Here is a 12,435-nt window from a genome sequence, read left to right on the forward strand (position 1 = left end):
GAGAACGCAGACACACAGCATACGGAGCCAGCTCCTTCCAGCCCAGGGAGCATTGCCGAGGCCCGGCGAGCCATCCTGATGCACTTCTCTGCACATGTGAGCTGACCTCACAGGATCTACCTCCCGGGGAAACTTACAACTGACCATCTGACTTGCCAGTCAGTTATGAGTCAGGCTTCTTCTCATGTACTCAATATAAAGTAACCGAGGCTACGTCTACACTGCGGAGCTATTTTGGGATACCGGGAATATCCCAAAATAACTATTCCAAAACAGATTTCAAAATAATGGGTGGCTTATTATTGCGACATCCCGGTAATCCTCGTTCCACAAGGGTTAAGGGGCATTTTGGAATCGTGAGTTATTAGCTTATTTTGAGCTAAGGATGCTGTGTAGACTCTGCACCCTAAGAGATTTGCCAGGAGGCATTCTTGATCAGACAATCTCTCTAGAATATATAGTCAATGATATACATAGAAAGAGGATACATATAGAAAGGTGGTATCACCTCTCAATGCAGTAACTGATACATTTACATGAAATTAACAAAATAGCCATTAACTGAGAGTTAGCTGTTAAAGTTTAGTTCTCTTAAAATACGACACCTTTGAAAACGTATCATACTGATCTGAAATAATGCCTAATGCATACATGGATACATAGCCACCCATTCCTAAAATATATATATTGACTTATATTTTTCATCTAGAAAGTTTGCTTTTGATACATGAAGTTTTCAAAGCACTTAAGACCTTTCACCCAAGTCCTGTAGAACTTCGATGTCTTTAAACATTGCCAACAGTGCTAAATCCTGCTGGAAAGGGATAACAAGTGGAGTTCCTCAAGGGTCTGTTTTGGGACCCGTACTGTTCAATATCTTCATCAATGATGTAGATATTGGGATAGAGAGTACGCTTATTAAGTTTGCAGATGACACCAAACTGGGTGGGGTTGCGACTTCTTTGGAGGATAGGGACATAATTCAAAATGACCTTAGCAAGTTAGAGAAATGGTCAGAGGTAAACAGGATGAGGTTTAATAAAGAGAAATGCAAAGTGCTCCACTTAGGAAGGAACAGTCAGTTCCATACATACAAGATGGGAGGCGACTGTCTAGGAAGGAGCATGGCGGAAAGGGATCTAGGGGTCATAGTGGACGACAAGTTGAATATGAGTCAACAGTGTGATGCTGTTGCAAAAAAAGCAAATATGATTCTAGGTTGTATCAACAGGTGTGTTGTAAGCAAAACTCGTGAAGTCATTCTGCCGCTCTACTCTGCACTAGTTAGGCCTCAGCTGGAGTACTGTGTCCAGTTCTGGGCGCCACATTTCAAGAAAGATGTGGAGAAATTGGAAAGGGTCCAGAGAAGAGCGACAAGAATGATTAAAGGTCTAGAGAACATGACCTATGAAGCCAGGCTTCATGAACTGGGCTTGTTTAGTTTGGAAAAAAGAAGATTAAGGGGGGACATGATAGCGGTTTTCAAATATCTAAAAGGGTGTCACAAGGAGGAAGGAGAAAATTTGTTCCTCTTGGTTTCTGAGGACAGGACGAGGAGTAATGGGCTTAAAGTGCAGCAGGGGAGGTTTAGATTGGACATTAGGAAAAAATTCCTAACTGTCAGGGTGGTCAAATATTGGAATAAATTGCCAAGGGAGGTGGTGGAATCTCCCTCTCTGGAGATATTTAAGAACAGGTTAGATAGACATCTGTCAGGGATGGTGTAGACGGAGCTTGGTCCTGCCTTGAGGGCGGGGGGGCTGGACTCGATGACCTCTTGAGGTCCCTTCCAGTCCTATTATTCTATGATTCTATGATCTTCTCCTACCAATTTCAAGAGGGGGAGATCTTTTCTTGCCACTGTCATCTGCAGCCTCGGAAAAGGATAATGGATGAGCCCATGTGTTTCAAATACTGCCTCTTTTTCTTTAAGGTGGAATTTTCTTAAGTGACCATTTTTCCTTTTTGATTTTAGCTTCTTCACTTTCTCAGAGTTCTTTTGTGCTTCCCAGTCCTGTCTTCCTAGCCAGACTTCTGCAGCGTCTCCTAAAGTAATCCAAAGCAAATGATGCACTTTCAGGCTCTATTTTACTTTCCCACTATATTTTCCTTAACCCACAACTTCCTGTATCACAACTGCTCTTCTAATTAGAAAAATAATCTTTGGACTGGTCACAAAAGGGAACATTAATGATACCAAATCTGACTGCACGCTGGTAAGTTTGCGGCAGGCAGCTGGTGAAATACTTTGCTTCCCACGTTTGTGATCCTGATTCAACTAGAACATCCCCTCCTGCTCTAAGTCCGCGTGCCCAGCGTGACGGCAGGACACGCCTGTCACCCACTCCCATTTACAAGCGGTCACAATGCCTCAGGTCTGACGAGCTCAGCTCAGGGTTGATGCAGCAGGGATGAGCCACTAGCAGGACTCATCCATTTTAAACTGCTGCACTGGGCCCAGGCATGGCGAGGGCATGAGGAGTATTCCTGGAGCGTCCGGAGAAGGGAGCGCCGGAGCCGGCTTTGGGACGAACAGAGCAGGAACCCAAGCCGCCGCTGGTGGGTTTGTAGCACCACCGCTCTGCTAGTGCTAAGACACCTCTCGCCACGCCAGGGGAAGGGGCTCGGTCCTTCGTGCACCCCCGAGGCAGGCCGGCGTTGGGTCCCAGCTGCAGAGCAGTGGCTCTCGCGGGTTTCGGAGAAGGGCTTGGGGGTGGCCGGGAGACGGAGCGCACGTGGCGGCCTGGCGGTGCAGGGGGAGGGCTGAGCCGTGAGCGCCACGGGCGGGAATCGGGGCTGCCGCCCCCAGGGCAGATGAGCCTGTGTCTGGGAACCCCTCCCCGCCGGCTGGGGCACGTGCTAGCTGGTGGAACCGAAGGGCCAGAGACGGCCACGGAGGACAGGCCGTGGCACTGGCGAGAGGCCAGGGAAGCAAGAGGGTTGGTTTGGTGGTGGCCCAGCGTGAGAGCCAACAGCCAAGCCCTTGTGGAGCCACTTCTGCCCCCTGGCCAAGTGGCCGGCACTGGCCCCATGACGGGGGGCTCTGGGCCCCAACGTGAGACTTGTAGCATGGGCTGTGGGAGCCTCCAAGGGCCCCGCCCCAAAGCGAGCTGTGTAAACGGCTCCCATTTGTAGCAGACAGAGCCCCTAGGAAGGCAACGGTGTGGCTCCCCTAGGCCGGCTGCCTGGGGCCAGGCCGACCAGCTGGCCTATGCTCCCGAGATAGGGGCCACCTGCAGTCCCTCTGCTCAGGGCACCTGCTTTCCCGCTGGCCAAGCAGCTTCAGGGCAGTGAGGCCTGGATGATCCGTCTGCAGTCAGCCATCTCTGAGGTGGGGTTGTTCCCCACCCCCTCGTGGGGGACCCCCGCCCCCCATAGCAAGCCTTACGGGGCGCCCCATTAGTGCGGGACGAGCCAAGAGGAGCTGGTCAGCCTCCTCTCCCCCGGAGCCAGGCGTGACCCTTCGCAACCCAACTTCCCACCTTCTGCGACCCCTGGTCCTACTCCCTCTCACTAAGCCAGCGGCCAGGGGACTGACCGGGCGCCCTGCGAAGAGCCCGCCAGCTCCGCTCACAGGAAAGAGCAAACCAGACAGCTATTAACCGCGAGCGCTCAAACGGCAGAGAGTTCCGATCCGCTCCCCAGCGACCTCACCTCTGCCTGCCGCACCTGGACCTGCTGCCTGGCTACAACACACGCGCCTCTCAAAGGGATTCAGGCCCTAGCAGACCACTCTGCTCACATCACCGCATGGGGGCAGTCTGCCGCCCGCCGGCCACAGGGGCCTGTGTGTGCGGGTGGGCGGAGGAGGAGTGGATGGACAGCATGGCAGGGAGCTCTGGCCCAGCAGGGGAGCTCCGTCCTTCCCTCTGCCCTGGCTGCAGAGCTCCAGCCCCGGCTGCGGAGCCAGGCGGCCGCAGAGCCCCAGCAGACCCGCGGAGCCAGGCGGCCGCAGAGCCCTGCCCGCGGAGCCAGGCGGCCGCAGAGCCCCAGCAGACCCGCGGAGCCAGGCGGCCGCAGAGCCCTGCCCGCGGAGCCAGGCGGCCGCAGAGCCCTGCCCGCGGAGCCAGGCGGCCGCAGAGCCCTGCCCGCGGAGCCAGGCGGCCGCAGAGCCCTGCCCGCGGAGCCAGGCGGCCGCAGAGCCCTGCCCGCGGAGCCAGGCGGCCGCAGAGCCCTGCCCGCGGAGCCAGGCGGCCGCAGAGCCCTGCCCGCGGAGCCAGGCGGCCGCAGAGCCCTGCCCGCGGAGCCAGGCGGCCGCAGAGCCCTGCCCGCGGAGCCAGGCGGCCGCAGAGCCCTGCCCGCGGAGCCAGGCGGCCGCAGAGCCCTGCCCGCGGAGCCAGGCGGCCGCAGAGCCCTGCCCGCGGAGCCAGGCGGCCGCAGAGCCCTGCCCGCGGAGCCAGGCGGCCGCAGAGCCCTGCCCGCGGAGCCAGGCGGCCGCAGAGCCCTGCCCGCGGAGCCAGGCGGCCGCAGAGCCCTGCCCGCGGAGCCCTGGCTGCTGGTGCTCTGGCCCTGGCAGTAGCGTGGTCAGGGCGAGCCCCAGGGGGCTGAGGCAGCAACGGGGCCAGGCTGGAGCCCTAGCCCGGTGGCAGCACAGCCACAAGGATTGGGACCTTCCCTTGTCCGGCAAATCCCCCTTTTTTGGGACCTGTCAGGTCCCGAGGGTGCCAGACCTGCGAGGTCCAATCTGTACACGGCCCCAAGATGGGGACTGAAGCTGGAGCCCACTCTCTCTAGCCCCACAGCCCTGGCAACCCCATTAATACAGGACCATGACCCTCTTTGCAGTCCCAATCCACTGTGAGAAACACTGCGTTAGGGTAAACAGGAGCTGGCACGGCCACCTCGGTTTTCCCATCTGTAAAATGGGGATGAGGGTCCTGTCCTCATAAGCCCTTGGCAAGGGGCTGCTGCTATGCGAGCACTAGGCAGCAGGTAAAGAAATCAGAGCAGCGTGCGCGCCCGCTCTAGCCTGGCTAGAGGGATACAAAGAAACAGGGCCTGGCCAAAGCCAAAGCTCTACCAGATCATCTCTCCCGGCTGCAAACAGAGAAGCAAACGAAGAGTCCCCCTGACATGGCGCTGGCCAATGAAACCCTTGTAAGTAAAAGCCCGGTCCCGACGGCCAAGCTGCCAGCTGTCAGAGAGGTGCCGCAGAAGGCTCCGCTTTCTAAACTGGGCGTGATTTAATGCCACGGGCGGCTTGTGCGAGGCTGGCTCTAACCATCCAGCTCTCGGACCACTGCCTCTCCGCGTGCGCCGCGCGCTGGGTCGGAGGCGCCTTGCAGGAGTTACGAGCAGCCGAGTCAGTAGAGCCATTATTTTTCAGTTAAATAAATGTCACATAAATCACTCTCTTTGCAGCTGCCAACAACATTTTGCCTTTCCTTGGGCCGGCCGCGCCTTGCGAGATAAGTCAGACACCCTGCAGCTGCCCCGTTGTTATCAGCCAATGACAGCCACGCCCACTGCGGCCTTGGCCAGTGTGTGGGTGGGGCGGGGCCCGGTGCACAGGGACAGACAGAGTAGGGCCTACGGGTTCTCATTCCGGCTCTTCCGTGGCGGATCCCGGGAGCCTGATCTTACGCAGAGCCCAGTGACTTGTTACGAGCTGTGGGCGCTCGGCATTGTGGGAACACCAGGACCTTGGGGTCTTGCGTAAAAGGGCAGGTTTAGGGGCTGGCCCAATGCCCACTCGACACACACCCACTGGATCAGGTCCCGAGGGGGCCAGGTGACTTGCCCAAGGAGTTACAGTGTCTCAGTGGCAGGGCAGGTCTAGAACTCAGGTGGCCCCTGGTTTGAGCCCATTGCACTGATGTGAATCAGGAGCCAAGCTCGAGCGTTTACTCTGGTGCAGGCATATTCAGGCTTCCCTGGCCCTGGGACGTCCTGCCTTCCACCTTGCGCTGTCATTTACACCCGTGCTAAGGGGTGTGCAATGCAGCCACTCTGATGGGGGCCCAGGTACCACAATGGCAGCCGGAGCAGGGCCATGGCCTGGGGAGCTATGCTCCCATCCCCCGCTCAGCCCCACCCACCGTGCTCCTCGCCCGAGCTGGGGAGCAGCCCGGGGGCAGTTCATTGTAGGCACTGGCTTTACCGGAAGCGCGCACACGGAGATGGGAGCTTTTCACCAAGCGCCAAGCCTTCGGTCTGCGGAGCAAGACTAACTAGCCGAGCAGGCCTTCCCACCCGAGCACGCCGCGCTGCTTCCAGGCTCCCCTCACCTCCCAGTCGGAGAGGAAAGTGCCTTTAACAGGAGCTACGTACGGCCCCTCTGCTCTGTGACACGGCTGCCCCTCTGCAAACCCACTGCAAAACCACCGCAACGCACGCACCCTGTGCAGAACGGAGCCCAGTCCTCCCAGGGCCTCGCTCCTCTGACCCCAGGGAACATGTGGGATTACCGGGGGGGTCTGATCCCTGACCCCCATTTTAGTCGCGCCCTGCTGCCGCCTCTCCGTGCCAACCCGAGGAGTGGGGCGAGGGCGACTCTTGCAAGCACAGAGGCAGCGGGAAGAGAGATTCTGGTGGAACTGCACCTAGGCTAACTGCTTCACAGTGACCCTGGGAAGACGCCCGGGCTGCTCAGCAGGCAGGCCCCAGCGCCTGTTTTGCTTGGCAAAGTTGGTGAGTGGCAGAGCCTGGGGGCTGCCGTACCTGTTGCCACCTTCCTGACAGGCCAGCAAACGCCAGTGCTCACAGGCGCTCCATGGCTGGCGCTGCGGGAAGGCTGGGTCCGATCCAGACCGTTACTGCTACGTGTCCCAGGCCTGCTCTCCGGATTCGGAGAGGGGCTGTGAGACCGGGAGACATTTCGTTACAATGGGGTAAGATACCCGTGCAGAGAGAGAAGCTGGGTAAGTGACGGCACCGTTAATTATTGGGATCCTTACACGCCTCCTGCTGGGTCTGACCGCAGCCAACAAGCCACGCGGATTACAGCGCTGTGGCAGCACATGCTCTAATTACAGGTGAACTGCAGAGCTAAAATTAAAATTCTTTGAACCAAAATAGCTTGTAGGTAATTAACTACAGGGCCTCATTCTCCATTCTGTTATGCTGCTTCTGTACCAGCACAGTACCAATGAAATAACAAGGAATTCCCCCAGCATAAAACTGCTGTACGGAACAGAAAAACGGGCCTCTAACAGTTAATTAAGCGAAGTCATTAATTCAAACTATAAAAATGAAATACGGATTCAGACCCTATTAAATGTCTGCAAGTGCTTGGAAGAAAAAGGAATCCTGGACAGTGAGCTGGCAATGGAGCGGCAACGATACATCACAAAGAATTGCTTTTGGGGAAAGAGCAGCGAATACAGAGATTGCAATGCAACGCGTCACCACACCTACCCTGGAACATGAATTCAAACGGCCTTCCATCCCACTACTGGGAAACCGACCAGAACAAGTGCACGAGAACCAACGGGTAATAAACCACAACGCGTCACTTTATAAGGGCTGGGGAACCTTTCTGGGGAAGGGCTGCTGACCCACAGAAAGATCAGGTGACGCTCCTCACATTTCCTTCGCACACCAGAGCTGGGGGAACCCAGGCTTTCGGCGGGGGCCACAAAGGAGGGGTTCAGTGTGGGGAAGGCTTGGGGTCTGGAGGGAGGGTGCCGGAGCGGGTTTGGGGTTGGTGGCTCTGCGAGGGCAACAGGGTGCTGGGGCAGCCTGGGGATAGGAAGTAGGGCACAGGAGCCATTTCCTCCCTCCACCCATGGGCTGGATCCGGTTCCAGCTTGCCTGGCTGGCCCGTGAGGCTCGGGGCTTCCCCCCACAGCATGGAGACAGTGTTGGGGCTCCAGCCCTTTGGGGCAAGACTGCAGGGGTGGGGGCTGCAGGGCCAGCACCAGCTCCCCAATGCAGGGGAGGGAGCCCAGGGCCTTGGGGGCTGGATCCGGCCCCCGGGCCTGAGGCCCCCACCCCTGCCCTATGGGATGGTACGGCCTGCCTCCAAACACCCCCACAGACGTGCCGCATGCTTCGTTATCTTCGTGACAGACAGGTACGAGGCTAGGAGGTGCTGCCAGCGGGGTGGGATGGGGACTAACCACACAAACAGCCAGGGTATGTAAATGCTGAGCAGGAAAAGGGAAACCGACTCAACGCGGAACAGGGCAGGGTTGGGGGAGAAAGCGGAAACAGAGACGCCCTGGGGGGGCAGCCCTGGGGGGAGCAGAAATGCAGCGGAGAGCGAGGTACGAGTCGGCCATGGAACCCTGCTGGGAAAGGCAGCTTTGGGCAGCAGGCCCCGAGGGGCACCGAGAGCCCTTCCCGTGACACTGAGCCATGCCGCCAGGGGCCCTCGGATCCCAGCACTGGCCAGAGGGCAGTAACTCGGGGACTAGCGGGCGATTCAAATCGCCATGGAGCTCAGCGGAAGCAGGCTGGAGAGCGCGCGAGCATTCCCAGGGTGCTAGAAACGTCCTTAGGGTCAGCGTTAGGGGCTTTGCCAGCTCAGAGCCTAGCGGGGGTGGGTGTAATTAGCAAGCAGTGCCAGCGGCATGGCAGCCAGCCCGGTAGGGACCTGCGTGCCACACTGGCCCACTGCCCGACGGGGCAGCCGCTGGGGCGGGGGAAGCAGGGGAAGAGTTGGGCTGGCCCAAGGCGGACATAAGGGAAGCGGGATGAAATCGCAACCGAAACCCGGGGCTGACCGAGGAAAAGCTGCTGAGAGACTGAGCGTGTGGGCCAAAGCCACGGGCCAATCACTGCAAGACAGACCAAGTGACAGGCCCTGGGAGCCTCCCGACAGAAGGGAGGGACTGCTTGCGAGGGCATGCTCTGGAGAGCCTTTCCCAATGGACGCCGGACATCGGCCCTCACACCTGCGGGGCAGCTCACACGGCTCAGTCACTCAGAAGCCAGCGCCTGATCCCAAGCAGCATGGATCTATGCTGGGATCGACAAGCCCCACAGACCAGCCACAAAGGAGAGTCTGCTCTCTGCCAGCGCTGGGGAACACAACACCCCTCCCGCCGGCCAACGCACCAGGCCGGGCCCGCGAGCCACAGCCCCAAAACGCCTCTCTGGAGGAGGCACCCAAGGAGGAGTCTCCATCACGCTGGCCACAAGCAGCAGGCCCGAGCGGTGACTCTATCAAGGGCGGGGAGCCAGTCCGAGGCCCAGCTGGGCTGGACAGAAATAGCCGAGCGAGGCACCTCACGGACAGGAAGGGCAGCGCCTCTGGGAGATTCATGGTCATTCGGCGAGGCTGCCAATGTTCATCCAAGTCCCTGTGCACGGAGCATCGAAGGCACCGCTATACTTCGCCGTTCTGACGCACAGAGGCCCCGGCACCTCTGGGCACCCCGGTAATAGTTTACCCCACACCCAGCACCGCTCACCAGCTCCACACTCACTCTGGGGCTCAGGGGAGTCTCTGCTGCGAGGGGGCTGGGAGCATGGGACTGGGGCAGGAGCAGGCAGCCGGGTCACCTGCCCCAGGGGGAGCAGGGCTGCACCCGCCCGGCCCTGGACAAGTCCGCGCAGGTGGAGTCCAGCCCAGCATGGGGCCGGGCAGGACCAGCCCCCACTCCCCAGGTTCCAGCCCCTGTGCCCAGCTCCCCTGCCCGGCGCCTTGCGCGCAGCCAGCCGGGCTATTTATAGCGCTCGGTCCCGCGCGCTGACAGCCGAATATTTTGCCCAGATATGGGCTGGGGCCGCGGGGAGCCGGGTGCGGGGCGCGCTGGGGGCCGGAGCCGCGGGCGCGGCGCTTACCGGGGCTCGGGGCGCACGGGCGGGGGCGCGGGGCCAGGGGCGCACGGGCTGCTGCGGCCGCGTCTTGCCCGGGCGGCGAGATGCGCTGCCCTGCGTCCTGCGGGGAGGCGGCTCCGACGCCCGCGGCTGCCACTCAAGCGGGGCGGGGCGGGGCGTTCCCCAACACGCCCCCGCCCTACCCCCACCGCCCCAGCCCTGATCCAACCTCTGCCCTTCCCCGCACATCCAATCGCTGCCTCCACCACCTCCCCAAACCTCGTCCCGCCCCAGCGCGCTCCCCCAATCCAACCCAACCCTTTGAACCCCCACACTCTTACACCCGCACCGTGCCACAGCGTAAATAGCACCGGGGCACTGCCGCCTGCAGTGCTACTGGGAAAAGCAAAGCCTGCATCCCCCAAAGGTCTCTCTTCAGCTCTCCCCCAGTACTGAAAGTAACTCCCCCCACGGAGCCCCAGTGGACTCCGGCACGCTGCTGGGGCAGAGGGCCCTGCCAAAGGGTGGTGGCTGTTGCAATCATACAGTGCCAGGCAACAGCTGGAACACCTGGGGTACAAACAGGCTCCTGCCCTTGGCAGCAGGGCAAGGCTCCTGCCCCCAGTGGCAGCAGTGATGGCACAAGAGTCCAACCCTACAAGGAACGGGGCAGGGGGAGGTAGCAATAGGGATCCCCAAGCAAAGGACCAGTACGGCTGCAAGGTGCGGCCGTGGTGCGGCTTCTGCCACAGGCCATTATAACATGTGATGTACTTCAAGGCAAGAGTTGGACAGAGTGATGGGAACTGGCCTGGTATTTGGGGCAAACGTGGAATTGGCAAAAGGAATGAAAATGGCCAGTGAGCGTTAGAACACGGCACATCCAAACTCTGTTACCAACCCCCCACTTGGTTGGGCAAGTTACAAGGAAACATCCAAGATCAGGGCATGGACTCCAATCAGGTCTAGCACTGGCCAAACTCAGGCATCCAAAAGAAAATCAGTGGCAGAGACCGTATCTCAGTGCTGACTCGCACGGCTCATGCCTCAGATCTTTTGGGTATTGCCACTGCAGCAGACTACCCTAGCAAAGCTACCTGCCCAGCTGAAGATGTACAAAGATTCACAACTTCATTGAATAGTGCGCAAGGAAGTTTTATCTTCCAACTCCACCACTATGGCTGAGGTAACAGCATTGGGCCGGGTGGTGGGGAAGAGAGCTAGAAATACGCAGACCGGTTTGAAAAGCACTGCAACCCCACTCTCACTGGTTGAGAGCCGGACAGCACTAACATCTGCAAGAGACCCTCCAACACCAGCAAACTGGAAATCTCAAGGCCTGAAGAGAAAGGCAAAAGCTGGCTTAGCTGAAGCGTTCTGATATTCGCAGCTGTGGAATGTATGAAGGAAGCGCCCGAGCAATTGGCCCAAGCCAGAAGAAATCAGCCCCTGGAAAGCCATTAAGCCATTGCTGGGAACAAGGCACTGAGCCGTGGGAAAGAGGAAGTGGTGCCACAAGATTTCCAAGACACTTGCTTTGTACAATTACAGAGACAAGGGGGAGAGAAGTGACTGACAACTGTGGGAGTAGCAATTGAACACATGCATTATGCTCCCCGAGCTGCAATTTCTAGGTCTATCCTGAACCTCAAGAGTGTTTTTTTCTCAGGATGCTCCACCACTGATATAAGATGGTGAAACAGGTGCATCCTAGCCAGCATGGGCTTTAACAGCTACTGTTCATTCTTGCTTTTTCATGACTGCAAGGACAGCAAGGACAGCATTGATCTTCGAAGCAGACTTTCTGGAGGCTTGTCCAGCCTCACAGGACTTCAAGCAGAAAGCTGGTTTTGAGAGACTTCTTGTTTGCAGGTGATGCAGCCTTGGCTGCCCACAGTGAATCTTCCCTGCAAAATCTCTTGGGTAGCTACAGCATATCCATTTACAGCACGCGCTACCCATGCCGTATTGATTGTCCCCAAGAGTTCTCCAACAGTTTTTGTGTGTTGCCTTTTCGGATATCTGATTTGTGCCCATTAATTCTTTCCCGTAGAAACTGTCCAGTTTGGCCAATATACATGGCAGTGAGGCATTGCTGGCATTGGATGGCATAGATCACACTATGTACAGTTAAATGAGCCTCTGATTTGGTGGCTGATGTCATTGGGTCCAGTGATGAAATCACTTGTGTAGATGTGTGGGCAGAGTGGGCACCACAGCAGATTGCAGGGGTGGATGGACACACATCAGATAGCTGAAAAGGCAACACACAAAAACCTGTTGGAGAACACTTTAATCTTCCTGGACACTCATTAATGGATCTCTAAGTTGCAGTTTTGTTTCAGACCAATTCCACAAGTCAAATACACAGAGAAGGATTGGAACTTAACTTCATTCACAAGTTTAATTCTCATGTCAATGGTCTGAACCCGGACAGAGGATGATGCGCACACTATCTTCCACCTTTTAATGACCTCACCAACCAAACAATGGAGGTGCTAATGGTTCTTAAGAGCCTCTTGTAACCATTTGAACTATCTACTCACTGTATCTCTGTCTTCCTCCCCTCTCCTTTTTCCTCCCCCCCCCCCTTCCCTTATTTATTCTTGGGTCTAGACTTATACTCCAGTCATCTGAAGAAATGGGTTTTGCCCATGAAAACTCATACCATCTACACATGTGCTGTTAGTTTTTAAGGTGCTACTAGAATATCTGTTTAAGATATACGTA

The 12,435-nt window shown here is 57.6% G+C and overlaps 1 protein-coding gene across 5 annotated transcripts in view; it reads right to left on the reverse strand.

Annotated features, from left to right (window-relative positions):
- The window catches only part of TMOD1 (tropomodulin 1), a 29,404-nt gene extending 19,518 nt beyond the window's left edge, over positions 1-9,886 (reverse strand). For 3 of the 5 annotated variants that reach the window (XM_075931214.1, XM_075931218.1, XM_075931217.1), the window contains exon 1: positions 9,730-9,886. The gene's annotated coding sequence lies outside the window, so the exon portion shown is untranslated. Of the gene's footprint in view, positions 1-9,356; positions 9,578-9,729 lie in introns of those variants that run through there. The other 2 variants (XM_075931215.1, XM_075931216.1) reach the window with 2 other exon arrangements.
- Positions 9,887-12,435: the final 2,549 nt, after the last annotated feature.

This window comes from Pelodiscus sinensis, chromosome 6 (assembly GCF_049634645.1).
Source record: "Pelodiscus sinensis isolate JC-2024 chromosome 6, ASM4963464v1, whole genome shotgun sequence".
Classification (NCBI taxonomy): Eukaryota; Metazoa; Chordata; order Testudines; family Trionychidae; genus Pelodiscus; species Pelodiscus sinensis.